Below are 14,362 nucleotides of genomic sequence, written 5' to 3'. Positions count from 1 at the left end.
GGCTGTGTCTGCGTAGTTCCGCCTGGCAGATTGAACCAAGGGTGTGACCATGGAGCCCGGGAAAGCAAGGCCCAAGACGCACCACCTCTCCCGCAGATTTACTTCCCTGACACGACAGAGCAAACGCCCAAAGCCTTGTTGAAGAAGCAGCAGCGAAGTGCTGATCGGGCCAAGCTGAAAACCTCTGAGAAAGCATAGCAGCCGCTAGGAAAAAAGAGTCGGTTCTGTGGGCTGCTGTTGCTGCTTGACTTAGCCTAGTATTGGCAGCACAGTGGGAGAAAGCCGCATAGAGCAAAAGCCTTTTTCCAAGGGCATCCCCTCAGGCAAAGCACAGCATTCTTTGGGAAATCAGAGTCGGTTCTGTGCGATGCTGATGCCGCTTGCCTGAACATAGTCTCCGAAGCCCGGTGTAATAAACCCGCATGGAGCGTAATCCTCTTTGCCTGGGCATCCCCTCTGTCTGAGAGAGAAGCGTGGTTGCGCCTATGGAAAAAGCCTTAAGGAAAGGTAAACGTCTGTTACTGTGCTCCCTGGGAGCATTGCTGGGCCAGGCATAGCACACCGCTCCAGGAGAAGAGAGGGGCCCCTTGGCCTTGCTGTCTGGAAACGGTCATGAAACAGGAGAGCCTGCCATGGCAAGAACAGCGGGCAGCTAGCACGACAAGTGTCACCTTCTCCATTTGCTGAGAAATCAGAGTTACTTCTGCGGGCTGCTCATGCTTACCCAGGCCAAGTCTCAAGCTGGGAGTAACCACTATACAGTGAAAGCCTCGTTTCCCAGGCTTCTCTGGGAAAGCAGAGCATTCGTTGGGAAATCTGAGTTGCTTTCTGGGATGCTGCTGCTGCTTGCCTGAGTTAGTCTCCCCAGCACGGTGGAAGAAACCCGCGTGAAGCGAAATTCTCTTGGCCCTAGCATCCCACAGCCTGAGAGAGAAACGAAAATGCACATCTGGAAAGGGCCTTAAGAATAGGGACACGGCTGTCACCTTGCTCCGAGGAGCAACACTGGGGAAGGAGCAGAATGCCTCCCCGGGAGAAGAGAAGGAGCCGTTGGCCTTGTTGTCGAAAAACAGTCGCAAAGCAGGAGAGCCTGCCCTGGTGAGAACAGAGGGATGGTCGCAAGACAATCGTCACCCGCTCCCTGTGCGTAGAAACCGAAGCCAGGCTTCAGGAAGACACAAGGGGACGGCTAGGGCAGGCGGGCATACTCCACTCTGAGGAAGGAGTTGGGCAGAAGGCAGGCCTGTTCCGTGCCTCTTGTCCCAAGGGGACAGCATCTCCAAGGCCACCTGTCCCTAGAGCAGATGTGGGCTTGCCACCAGGCGCCATTCCCGGAACTCGCAGATACAGTTCCCTGGAAGAAAGGGCAGTGATATGCCAACTTCCTCTAAGATGTGACAGCGTTGGGGATGGCAGGGGGTGTGTGGGGGAAGAAGTGGAGACCGTCCCTCACTGCTACCCATCCCAGTGCACGGGAGATGTGCAGGGAACCTGTCATCCCCCCTTTCCTAAAGGGAAGGCACTGACTTAGTCCCCGAGTCCGCCTGAACGCCAGAGCAAAAAGCCAACCGTACTACGTCAAGAGAAGGCAGTTGGCATGCACTGTATCCTAGGCCCCGTACGCTACTGCAGGGTGGTGGCTGTGTCTGCGTAGTTCGGCCTGGCAGGGTGAACCCAGGATGTGACCACGGAGCCCTGGAGAGCACGGCCCAAGATGCACCAGCTCCCCCGCAGATCTACTTCCCTGACGCGACAGAGCAAACGCCCAAAGCCTTGTTGAAGAAGCAGCAGCGAAGTGCGGATCGGGCCAAGCTGAAAACCTCTGGGAAAGCATAGCAGTCGCTGGGGAAAAAAGAGTCGGTTCTGTGGGCTGCTGTTGCTGCTTGCCTTAGCCTAGTATTGGCAACACAGTGGGAGAAACACGCATAGAGCGAAAGCCTTTTTCCCCGGGAAACCATCAGGGAAAGCACAGCATTCTTTGGGAAATCAGAGTCGGTTCTGCGTGTAGCTGATGCCGCTTGCCTGAACATAGTCTCCGAAGCACGGTGTAATAAACCCGCATGGAGCGTAATTCTCTTTGCCCTGGCCTCCACTCTGCCTGAGAGAGAAGCGTGGTTGCGCCTGTGGAAACAGCCTTAAGGAAAGGGAAACCTCTGTTACTGTGCTCCCTGGGAGAATTGCTAGGCTAGGCGTAGCACGCCGCTCCAGGAGAAGAGAAGCTGCCCTTGGACTTGCTCTCTGGAAACGTTCATGAAACAGGAGAGCCTGCAATGGCAAAAACAGCGGACAGCTGCCACGACAATCGTCACCATCTCCATTTGCTGAGAAATCAGAGTCACTTCTGCGGGCTGCTGCTCGTGCTTGCCTCGGCCAAGTCTCAAGGTGGGAGAAACCACCATACAGCGAATGCCTCTTTTCAAAGGCTTCTCCTCTGGGAAAGCAGAGCATTCATTGGGAAATCTGAGTCGCTTTGTGGGATGCTGCTGCTTATTGCCTGAGCTAGTCTCCGCAACACGGTGGAAGAACCCTGCATGGAGCAAAATTCTCTTGGCCCTAGCATCCCCACTGCCTGAGAGAGAAGAGTGGATGTACATCTGGAAAGGGCCTAAAGGATAGGGACACGGCTGTCACATTGCTCCCAGGAGTAAGTCTGGGGAAGGAGCAGAACGCCTCCCTGGGAGAAGAGAATGAGCCGTTGGCCTAGTTGTCGGAAAACAGTCGCAAAGCAGGAGAGCCTGCCCTGGCGAGAAGAGCGGGACGCTGGCAAGACAAGCGTCACCCGCTCCCTGTGGGTAGAGACTGAACCCTGGCTTAAGGAATATGCGAGGGAACGGCTAGGGCGGCGCGCATTCTCCACTCTGAGGAAGGAGTCTGGACAGAAGGATGGCCTGTTCTGTGCCTCTTATCCCGAGGGGCCAGCATCTCCAAGGCCACCTGTCCCTATGGCGTCACCAGGCCCCATACTCGGAACTCGCAGATACAGCTCCCTGGAAGAAAGGCAGTCAGATGCCATCTTCCTGCAAGATGTGGCAGCGTTGGGGGTGGCAGGGGGTATGTCGTGAAGAAGTGGGGACAGTCCCCCACAGCTCCCCATCCCAGTGCACGGGCGCTGTGCAGGGATCCTGTACCCTCTCCTCTCCTATGGGGAAGGCATCTTTCTCTCAGCCTGAGAAAGAAGCGTGGTTCACCTGTGGAATCAGCCTTAAGGAAAAGTCATGAAACAGGAGAGCCTGCCATGGCCGGAACAGCGGGCAGGTGGCAAGACAAGTGTCACCCTCTCCGTTTGCTTAGAAAACAGAGTCGGTTCTGCGGACTGGTGCTCGTGCTTGCCTAGGCCAAGTCACAAGTTGGGAGAAACCACCATACAGCGAAAGCCTCTTTTCCCAGGCTTCTCCTCTAGGAAAGCAGAGCATTCATTGGGAAATCTGAATCGGGTTTGTGGGATGCTGCTGCTGCTTACCATACCTAGTCTCCGCAGCCGGGTGTAAGACCCGCATGGAGCGAAATTCTCTTGGCCCTAGCATCCCCACTGACTGAGAGAGAAGCGTGGATGCACATGTGGTAAGGGCCTTAAGGATAGGGACACGGCTGTAACCGTGCTCCCCAAGAGCAAGTCTGGGGAAGAAGCAGAACGCCACTCCGGGAGAAGAGAAGGAGCCGTTGGCCTTCTTTTCGGGGAACAGTCCAAAGCAGGAGAGCCTGCCCTGGCCAAAACTGCGGGACAGTGGCAAGACAAGCGTCACCTGCTCCCTGTGCGTAGAGACGGAAGCCTAGCTTTGGCAGGGAGTGTGTCGGGGAAGAAGTGGGGACAGTCCCCCACAGCTCCGCAATCCAGTGCACGGGCACTATGCAGGGATCCTGTCGCCTCTCCTTTCCTAAGGGGAAGGCACTAGCCTAGTCCCCGAGTCCGCCTGAACGCCAGAGAAAAAAGGCAATCCTTACTACGCCAGGAATTGGCAGTTGTGATGGACTGTCATCCTAGGCCACTCAAGCTGCTGCAGGGTGGTGGCTGTGTCTGCGTAGATAGACCGGGCAGGGTGAACCCAGGATGCGACCATGAGCCCGGGAAAACAAGGCCCAAGACGCACCAGCTCTCCCGCAGATCTACTTCCCTGACGCGACTGAGCAAACGCCCAGAGCCTTGCTGAAGAAGCAGCAGCGAAGTGCGGATCGGGCCAAGCTGAAAGCCTCTGAGAAAGCATAGCAGTCGCTGGGAAAAAAGAGTCGGTTCTGTGGGCTGCTGTTGCTGCTTGCCTTAGCCTAGTATTGGCAGCACGGTGGGAGTAACACGCATAGAGCGAAAGCCTTTTTCCCTTGGCCACCCTCAGGGAAAGCACAGCATTCTTTGGGAAATCAGAGTCGGTTCTGCGTGATGCTGATGTCGCATGCCTGAACATAGTCTCCGAAGCACGGTGTATTAAACCCGCATGGAGCATAATCCTCTTTGCCTGGGCATCCTCTCTGCCTGAGAGAGAAGCGTGGTTGCGCCTGTGGAAACAGCCTTAAGGAAAGGGAAACGTCTGTTACTGTACTCCCTGGGAGCATTGCTGGGCTAGGCGTAGCACGCCGCTCCGGGAGAAGAGAAGGGGCCCTTGGCCTTGCTGTATGGAAACAGTCATGAAAGAGGTGAGGCTGCCATGGCAAGAACAGCGGGCAGCTGTCACGACAAGTGTCACCTCTCCATTTGCTGAGAAATCAGAGTCACTACCGTGGGCTGCTGCTCGTGCTTGCCTAGGCCAAGTCTCAAGGTGGGAGAAACCACCATACAGCGAAAGCCTCTTTGCCCAGGCTTCTCCTCTGGGAAAGCAGAGCATTCGTTGGGAAATCTGAGTCGGTTTGTGAGATGATGCTGCTTCTTGCCTGAGCTAGTCTCTGTAGCACGGAGGAAGAACCCGGCATGGAGCGAAATGCTCTTGGCCCTAGCATCCCCAATGCCTGAGAGAGTAGCGTGGATGCACATCTGGAAAGGGCCTAAAGATAGGGACACGGCTGTCACAGTGCTCCCAGGAGCAAGTCTGGGGAAGGAGAAGAACGCCTCCCAGGGAGAAGAGAAGGAGCCGTTGGCCTAGTTGTCGGGAAACAGTTGCAAAGCAGGAGAGGCTACCCTGGCGAGAACAGCGGGACGGTGGCAAGACAAGCGTCACCTGCTCCCTATGCGTAGAGACGGAAGCCTGGCTTAAGGAAGACACGAGGAGGCGGCTAGGGCTGTCGCGCATACTCCACTCTGAGGAAGGAGTCTGGGCAGAAGGCAATCTTGTTCTGTGCCTCTTGTCCCAGGGGACAGAATCTCCAAGGCCACATTTCCCTAGGGCAGACGTGGGCCTGTAACCAGGCACCATATCTGGAAGTGTCAGATACAGCTCCCTGGAAGAAGGGCAGTCAGATGCCATCTTCCTCCAAGATGTGGCAGCGTTGGGGGTGGTAGGGGGTGTGTCAGGGAAGAAGTGGGGACAGTCCCCTACAGCTCCCCTTCCCAGTGCACCGGCGCTGTGCAGGGATCCTGTCGCCTCTCCTCTCCTATAGGGAAGGCATTGGCCAGTCTCCGAGTCCGCCTGAACACCAGATCATAAGCCAAGCCTTACGAGGCCAGGATATGGCAGTTGGCATGGAGTGTCATCCTAGGCCACGCACGCTGCTCAGGCTTGTGGCTGTGTCTGCGTAGTTCGGCCCGGCAGGGTGAACCCAGGATGCGACCATGGAGCCCGGGAAAGCAAGGCTCACTTTGAAACCCTCATGGAGCGAAATTGTCTTGGCCCTAGCATCCCCACTGCCTGAGAGAGAAGCCTGGATGCACATGTGCAAAGGGCCTTAAGGATAGGGACACGGCTGTCACCGTGCTCCACAAGAGCAAGTCTGGGGAAAGAGCAGAACGCCTCACCGGGAGAAGAGAAGGAGCCGTTGGCCTTGTTGTCGGAAAACAGTCCAAAGCAGGAGAGACCGCCCTGGCCAGAACTGCAGGACGGTGGCAGGACAAGCGTCACCCGCTTTGTGTGCGTAGAGAAGGAAGCCTGGCTTTGGCGGGGGTGTGTCGGGGAAGAAGTGGGGACAGTCCCCCACAACTCCGCGTCCCAGTGCACGGGCGCTGTGCAGGGATCCTGTCGCCTCTACTTTCCTAAGGGGAAGGCACTGGCCTAGTCCCCGAGTCTACCTGAACACCAGAGCAAAAAGCCAAGCCTTCCTACGCCAGGAGATGGCAGTTGTCATGGACTGTCATCCTAGGACACGCACGCTGCTGCAGGGTGGTGGCTGTTTTTGCATAGATCGGCCTGGCAGGATGAACTCAGGATGTGACCTTGGAGCCTGGGAAAGCATGGCCCAAGATGCACCAGCTCCCCCGCAGATCTACTTCGCTGACGCGACAGAGCAAACGCCCAAAGCCTTGCTGAATAAGCAGCAGCGAAGTGCGGATGGGCCAAGCTGAAAACCTCTGGGAAAGCATAGCAGTCGTTGGGAAAAAAGAGTCGGTTCTGTGGGCTGCTGTTGCTGCTTGCCTTAGCCTAGTATTGGTAGCACGGTTGGAGAAACCCGCTTAGAGCGAAAGCCTCTTTGCCTGGGCATCCCCTCTAGGAAAGCACAGAATTCTTTGGGAAATCAGAGGCGGTTCTGTGCGATGGTGATGCCGCTTCCCTGAACATAGTCTCCGAAGCACATTGTAATAAACCCACATGGAGCGTAATGCTCTTTGCCTGGGCATCCCCTCTGCCAGAGAGAGAAGCGTGGTTGCCCCTGCGGAAACAGCCTTAAGGAAAGGGAAACGTCTGCTACTGTGCTCCCTGGGTGCATTGCTGGGCCAGGCGTAGCATGCTGCTCCGGGTGAAGAGAAGGTGCCCTTGGCATTGCTGTCTGGAAACGGTCATGATACAGGAGAGCCTGCCATGGCTAGAACAGCGGGACGGTGGCATGGAAGCGTCACCTGCTCCCTGTGCAAAGAGACGGAATCCTGGCTTTAAGATAACAGTAGGGGACAGCAAGGGCTGTCCCGCATACTCCATTCTGAAGAAGGAGTCTGGGCAGAAGGCAGGCCTGTTCTGTGCTTCTTGTACCAAGGGGACATTATCTCCAAGGCCACCTGTCCCTAGGGCACACGTGGGCTTGCCTCCAGGGGCCGCACCCGGAACTCGCAGATACAGCACCCTGGAAGAAACGGCAGTCAGATGTCATCTTCCTCCAAGATGTGGCAGCATTGGGCGTGGCAGGGGGTGTGTCGGATAAGAAGTGGGAACAGTCCCACACAGCTCCCCGTCCCAGTGCACGGGCGCTCTGCAGGGATCCTGTCTCCTCTCCTTTCCAAGCGGAAGGCACTGGCCTAGTCCCTGAGTCCGCCTGAACGCCAGAGCAAAAGGCCAACCTTACTACGCCAGGAGATGGCAGTTGGCATGGACTGTTATCCTAGGCGATGCACGCTGCTGCAGGGTTGTGGCTGTGTCTGCGTAGTTCGGCCAGGCAGGGTGAACACAGGGTGCGACCATGGATCCCGGAAAGCAAGGCCCAAGAGGCACCAGCTCTCCCACAGATCTACTTCCCTGATGCGACAGAGCAAACGCCCAAAGCCTTGCTGAGGAAGCAACAGCGAAGTGTTTCAGGCCAAGCTGAAAACCTCTGCGAAAGCATAGCAATCGCTAGGAAAAAAGAGTCGGTTCTGTGGGCTGCTGTTGCTGCTTGCTTTAGACTAGTATTGGCAGCACGGTGGGAGAACCCCGTATAGAGCGAAACCCACATGGAGCGTAATCCTCTTTGCCTGGCATCACATCTGCCTGAGAGATAAGCGTGGTTGCGCCTGTGGAAACAGCCTTAAGGAAAGGGAAACGTCTGTTACTGTGCTCCCTGGGAGCATTGCTGGGCCAGGCGTAGCACGCCGCTCCGGGCGAAGAGAAGGGGCCCTTGGCCTTGCTGTCTGGAAACGGTCATGAAACAGGAGAGCCTGCCATGGCAAGAACAGCGGGCAGCTGGCACGACAAGTGTCACCCTCTCCGTTTGCTGAGAAATCAGAGTCACTTCTGCGGGCTGTTACTCGTGCTTGCCTAGGCCAAGTCTCAAGGTGGGAGTAACCACCATACAGCAAAAGCCGCTTTGCCCAGGCCTCTCCTCTGGGAAAGCACAGCATTCGTTAGAAAATCTGAGTCGGTTTGTAGGATGCTGCTGCTTCTTGCCTGAATTAGTCTCCGTAGCACGGTGGAAAAAACCCGCATGGATAAAAATTCTCTTGGCCTTAGCATTCCCACTGCCTGAGAGAGAAGCCTGGATGCTCATCTGGAAAGGGCCTTAAGGATTGGGACACGGCTGTCACCGTGCTCCCAGGAGTAAGTCTGGGGAAGGAGCAGAACGCCTCCCTGGGAGAAGAGAAGGAGCCGTTGGCCTTGTTGGCGGGAAAAGTCGCAACGCAGGAGAGCCTGCCCTGGCGAGAACAGTGAGATGGCGGCAAGTCAATCGTCATCCGCTCCCTGTGGGTAGAGTCGGAAGCCTGGCTTTAGGAAGACACGAGGTGATGGCTAGGGCAGGCGCGCATACTCCACTCTGAGGAAGGGGTTTGGGCAGAAGGCAGGCCTGGTCTGTGCCGATTGTCTTAAGGGGACACCATCTCCATGGCCAACTGTCCCTAGGGCAGACGTGGGCATTCCATCAGGCGCCATACACGGATCTCGCAGATACAGCTGCCTGGAAGAAAGGGCAGTCAGATGCCATCTTCCACCAAGATGTGGCAGCGTTGGGGGTTGCAGGGGGTGTGTCAGGGAAGAAGCGGGGACAGTCCCCCACAGCTCCCCGTCCCTGTGCACGGGCGCAGTGCAGGGATCCTGTCGCCTCTCCTTTCCTAAGGGGAAGGCACTGGCCTAGTACCCAAATCCGCCTGAACGCCATAACAAAAAGCCAAGCCTTACTACGCCAGGAGATGGCAGTTGTCATGGACTGTCATTCTAGGCCACGCACGCTGCTGCAGGGTTATGGCTGTGTCTGCGTAGTACGGCCTGGAAGGGTGAACCCAGTATGCGACCATGGAGCCCGGTAGGAAGGCCCAAGAGGCACCAGCTCTCCCGTAGATCTACTTCCCTGATGCGACAGAGCAAACGCCGAAAGCTTGCTGAGGAAGCAGCAGCTAAGTGCGGTTTGGCCAACTGAAATCCTCTGAGAAAGCATAGCAATCGCTAGGAAAAAAGAGTCGGTTCTGTGGGCTGCTCTTGCTCCTTGCTTTAGCCTAGTATTGGCAGCACGGTGGGAGACACCCGCATAGAGCGAAGGCCTCTTTGCCTGGGCATCCCCTCTAGGAAAGCATAGCATTCTTTGGGAAATCAGAGTCGGTTCTGTGCGATGCTGATGCCGCTTGCCTGAACATAGATAGTCTCCAAAGCACGGTGTAATAAACCCGCATGGAGCGAAATCCTCTTTGAACGGGCACCACTCTACCTGATAGAGAAGCGTGGTTGCGCCTGTGGAAACAGCCTTAAGGAAAAGTCATGAAACTGGAGAGCCTGCATAGGCAAGAATAGCTGGCGGGTGGCAAGACAATTTTAACCCTCACCGTTTGCTTAGAAATCAGATTCTGTTCTGCGGGCTGCTGCTCGTGCTTCCCTAGGCTAAATCTCAAGGTGAGAGAAACCAGCATACAGCGAAAGCCTCTTTGTCCAGGCTTCTCCTCTGGGAAAGCACAGCATTCGGTGTGAAATCAGAGTCGGTTCTGAGCGATGCTGATGCCGCTTGCCTGAACATAGTCTCCGAAGCACAGTGTAATAAACGCGCTTGGAGCGAAATCCTCTTTGCCCGGGCAGCCCCTCTACCTGAGAGAGAAGCGTGGTTGCGCCTGTGGAAACAGCCTTATGGAAAAGTCATGAAACAGGAGAGCCTGCATAGGCAAGAACAGCGGGCGGGTGGCAAGACAAGTGTCACCCTCTCTGTTTGCTTAGAAATCAGACTCGATTCTGCGGGCTGCTGCTCCTGCCTCCCTAGGCAAAGTCTCAAAGTGGGAGAAACCAGCATACAGCGAAAGGCTATTTACCCAGGCTTCTCCTCTGGGAAAGCACAGCATTCGTGGGGAAATCTGAATGGGGTTTGTGGGATGCTGCTGCTGCTTTCCTGAGCTAGTCTCCGGAGCATGGTGGAAGAAACCCACATGGAGCGAAATTCTCTTGGCCCTAGCATCCCCACTGCCTGAGAGAGAAGCGTGGATGCACATCTGGAAAGGGCCTCAAGAATAGGGACACGGCGGTCACCGTGCTCCCAGGAGCAAGTCTGGGGAAGGAGAAGAAAGCCTCCCCATGAGAAGAGAAGGAGCCGTTGGCCTTGTTGTCGGGAAATAGTCACAAAGCAGGAGAGCCTGCCCTGGCAAGAACAGCGGGATGGTGGCAAGACAATTGTCACCCAATCCCTTTGCGTAGAGACGGAAGCCTGGCTTAAGGAAGACACGAGGGGACGTCTAGGGCAGGCGCTCATACTCCACTTGGAGGAAGGAGTCTGGGCAGATGGCAGGCCTATTCTGTGCCTCTTGTCCCAAGGCGACAGCATCTCCAAGGCCATCTTTCCCAAAGGCAGACGTGGCTTGCCACCAGGCGACATACCCGGAACTCCCAGATAGAGCTCCCTGGAAGAAAGGCAGTCAGATGCCATCTTCCTCCAAGATGTGGCAGCGTTGGTGGAGGCAGGGGGTGTGTCGGAGTAGAAGTGGGGATAGTCCCCCACAGCTCCTCATCCCAGTGCACGGGCGCTGTGCAGGAATCATGTCGCCTCGCCTCTCCTATGGGGAAGGCACAGGCCTAGTCTCCGAGTCCGTCTGAACGCCAGAACAAAAAGCCAAGCCTTACTACAACATTAGATGGTAGTTTACATGGAGCGTCATCCTAGGCCACGCACGCTACTGCAGAGTTGTGGCTGTGTCTGAGTAGTTCAGCCTGGCAGGGTGATCCCAGGGTGTGACCATGGAGCCCGGGAATGCAAGGCCCAAGAGACACCAGCTCTCTCGCAGATCTACTTCCCTCACGTGACAAAGCAAGCGCCCAAAGCCTTGCTGAGGAAGCAGCAGCGAAGTGCGGTTCAGGCCAAGCTGAAAACCTCTGTGAAAGCATAGCAATAGCTAGGAAAAAAGAGTTGGTTCTGTGGGCTGTTGTTGCTGCTTGCTTTAGCCTAGTATTGGCAGCACGGTGGGAGAATCCCGTATAGAGCGAAAGCCTCTTTGCATGGGCATCCCCTCTAGGAAAGCATAGCATTCTTTGGGAAATCAGAGTCGGTTCTGTGCGATGTTGACCGCTTGCCTGAACATAGTCTACGAAGAACGGTGTAATAAACTCGCATGGAGGAAATCCTCTTTGCCCAGGCATCCCCTCTACCTGAGAGAGAAACGTTGTTGCACCTGTGGATACAGACTTAAGGAAAGGGAAACGTCTCTCAATGCGCTCCCTGAGAGTATGTCTGGGCCAGGCGTAGCACATCACTCCAGGAGAAGAGAAGGGGCCCTTGGCCATGCTGTGTGGAAAGGGTCATGCAACAGGAGAGCCTGCATTGGCAAGAAGAGCGAGCGGGTGGCAAGATAATTGTCACCCTCTCCGTTTGCTTAGAAATCAGATTCGGTTCTGCGGGCGGCTGCTCGTGCTTGCCTAGGCCAAGTCTCAAAGTGGGAGAAACGAGCATTCAGCGAAAGCTTCTTTGCCCAGGCTTCTCCTCACGGAATGCACAGCATTCGTTGGGAAATCTGTATCGGGATTGTGGGATGCTACTGCTGCTTGCCTGAGCTAGTCTCCGCAGCACGGTGGAAGAAACCCTCATGGACTGAAATTCTCTTGGCCCTAGCATCCCCACTGCCTGAGAGAGGAGCGTGGATGAACATCTGGAAAGGGCCTGAAGGAAAGGGACACGGCTGTCACCGTGCTCCCCAAGAGTAAGTCTGGGGTAGGAGCAGAATGCATCCCCGGGAGAAGAGAAGGAGCCGTTGGCCTTGTTGTCGGGAAACATTCGCAAAGCAGGAGAGCCTGCCCTGGCGAAAACAGCGGGACGGTGGCAAAACATGCGTCACCCGCTTCCTGTGTGTAGGACGGAAGCCTGGCTTTAGAAAGACACGAGGGGACGGCTAGGGCAGGCGCGCATACTCCACTCTGAGGAAGGAGGCTGGGCAGAAGGCAGGCCTGTTCTGTGCCTCTTGTCCCAAGGGGACAGCATCTCCACGGCCACCGGTCCCTAGGGCAGACGTAGACTTGCCACCAGGTGCCATATCCGGAACTCGCAGATACAGGTCCCTGGAAGAAAGTGAAGTCAGATGCCATCTTCCTCCAATATGTGGCAGCGTTGGGGGTGGCAGGGGTGTGTCGGGAAGAAGTGAGGACAGTCCCCCACAGCTCGCCATCCCAGTGCACTGTCGCTGTGCAGGGATACTGTCGCCTCTCCTCTCAAAAGGGGAAGGCACTGGCCTAGTCACCGAATCCGCCTGAATGCCAGAGCAAAAAGCCAAGCCTTCCTATGCCAGGAGATGGAAGTTGGCATGGAGTGTCATCCTAGGCCATGTACACTGCTGCAGTGTTGTGGCTGTGTCTGCGTAGTTCGGTAGGGCAGGGTGAACCCAGGGTGCCACCGTGGATGCCGGGAAAGCAAGGACCAAGAGGCACCAGCTCCCCGCAGATCTATCTACTTCCCTGACACGACAGAGTAAACGCCCAAAGACGCTGAGGAAGCAGCAGGGAAGTGCGTTTTGGCCAAGCTGAAAACCTCTGCAAAAGCATAGCAATCGCTAAGAAAAAAGAGTCGGTTGGGTGGGCTGCTGTTGCTGCTTGCTCTAGCCTACTATTGGCAGCACGGTGGGAGAATCCCGCATAGAGCGAAAGCCTCTTTGCCTGGGCATCCCCTCTAGGAAAGCACACCATTCTTTGGGAAATCAGAGTCAGTTCTGTGCGATGTTGATGCCGCTAGCCTGAACATAGTCTCCGAAGCATGGTGTAATAAACCCGCATGGACCGAAATCCTCTTTACCCGGGCATCCCCTCTACTTGAGAGAGAAGCGTGGTTGCACCTGTGGAAACACTCTTAAGGAAAAGTCATGAACAGGAGAGCCTGCATAGACAAGAATAGCGGGCGGGTGGCAAGACAAGTGTCACCCTCTCCGTTTCCTTAGAAATAAGAGTCGGTTCTGCGGGCTGCTGCTCGTGCTTGCCCAAGCCAAGTCTCAAGGTGGGAGAAACCAGCATACAGCGAAATCCTCTTTGCCCAGGCTTCTCCTCTAGGAAAGCACAGCATTCGTTGGGAAATCTGAATCGGGTTTGTGGGATGCTGCTGCTGCTTGCCTGAACGTAGTCTCCAAAGCACGGTGTAATAAATCCGCATGGAGTGATATCCTCTTTGTCCAGGATACCCTCTACCTGAAAAGAAAGCGTGATTGCGCCTGTGGAAACAGCCTTAAGGAAAAGTCATGAAACAGGAGAGCCAGCATAGGCAAGAACAGCGGGCATGTGGCAAGACAAGTGTCACCCTCTCTGATTGCTTAGAAATCAGAGTCGGTTCTGCGGGCTGCTTCTCGTGCTTGCCTATGTCAAGTCTCAAGGTGGGAGAAACCACCATACAGCGAAAACATCTTTGCCCAGGCTTCTCCTCTTGGACAGCACAGAATTCTTTGGAAATCTGTATCGGGTCTGTGGGATGCTGCTTCTGCTTGCCTGAGCTAGTCTCCGCAGCACGGTGGAAGAAACCCGCATGGATCTAAATTCTCTAGGCCCTAGCAACCCCACTGCCTGAGAGAGAAGCGTGGATGCACATCTAGAAAGGGCCTAAAGGATAGGGACACGACTGTCACCGTGCTCACCAAGAGCAAGTCTGGGGAAGGAGCAGAACGCCTTCCCGGGAGAAGAGAAGGAGCCGTTGGCCTTGTAGTCAGGAAACAGCCGCAAAGCAGGAGAGCCTGCCCTGGCGAAAACAGCGGGATGGTGGCAAGACAATCGTCACCAGCTCCCTGTGCGTAGAGACGGAAGCCTGGCTTAAGGAAGACACGAAGCGACGGCTAGGGAAAGTGCGCATACTCCACTCTGAGGAAGGATCTGGGCAGAAGGCAGGCCTGTTCAGTGCCTCTTGTCCCAAGGGGACAGCATCTCCAAGACCACTTGTCCCAGGGCAGACGTGGGCCTGCCACCAGGCGCCATACCCGGAACTCGCAGATACAGCTCCCTGGAAGAAAGGGCAGTCAGATGCCATCTTCCACCAAGATGTGGCAGCATTGGAGGTGGCAAGAGGTGTATCAGGGAAGAGGTGGGGACTGTCCCGCACAGCTACCCATCCCAGGGCACGGGCGCTTTGCAGGGATCCTGTCATCTCTCCTCACCTATGGGGAAGGCACTGGCCTAGTCCCCGAGTTCGCCTGAACGCCAGAACAAAAGCCAAGCCTAACTACCCCAGGAGATGG

This window comes from Neovison vison, chromosome 14 (genome assembly GCF_020171115.1).
Source record: "Neovison vison isolate M4711 chromosome 14, ASM_NN_V1, whole genome shotgun sequence".
Lineage (NCBI taxonomy): Eukaryota > Metazoa > Chordata > Mammalia > Carnivora > Mustelidae > Neogale > Neogale vison.
Note: the sequence above shows the minus strand (reverse complement) of the source record.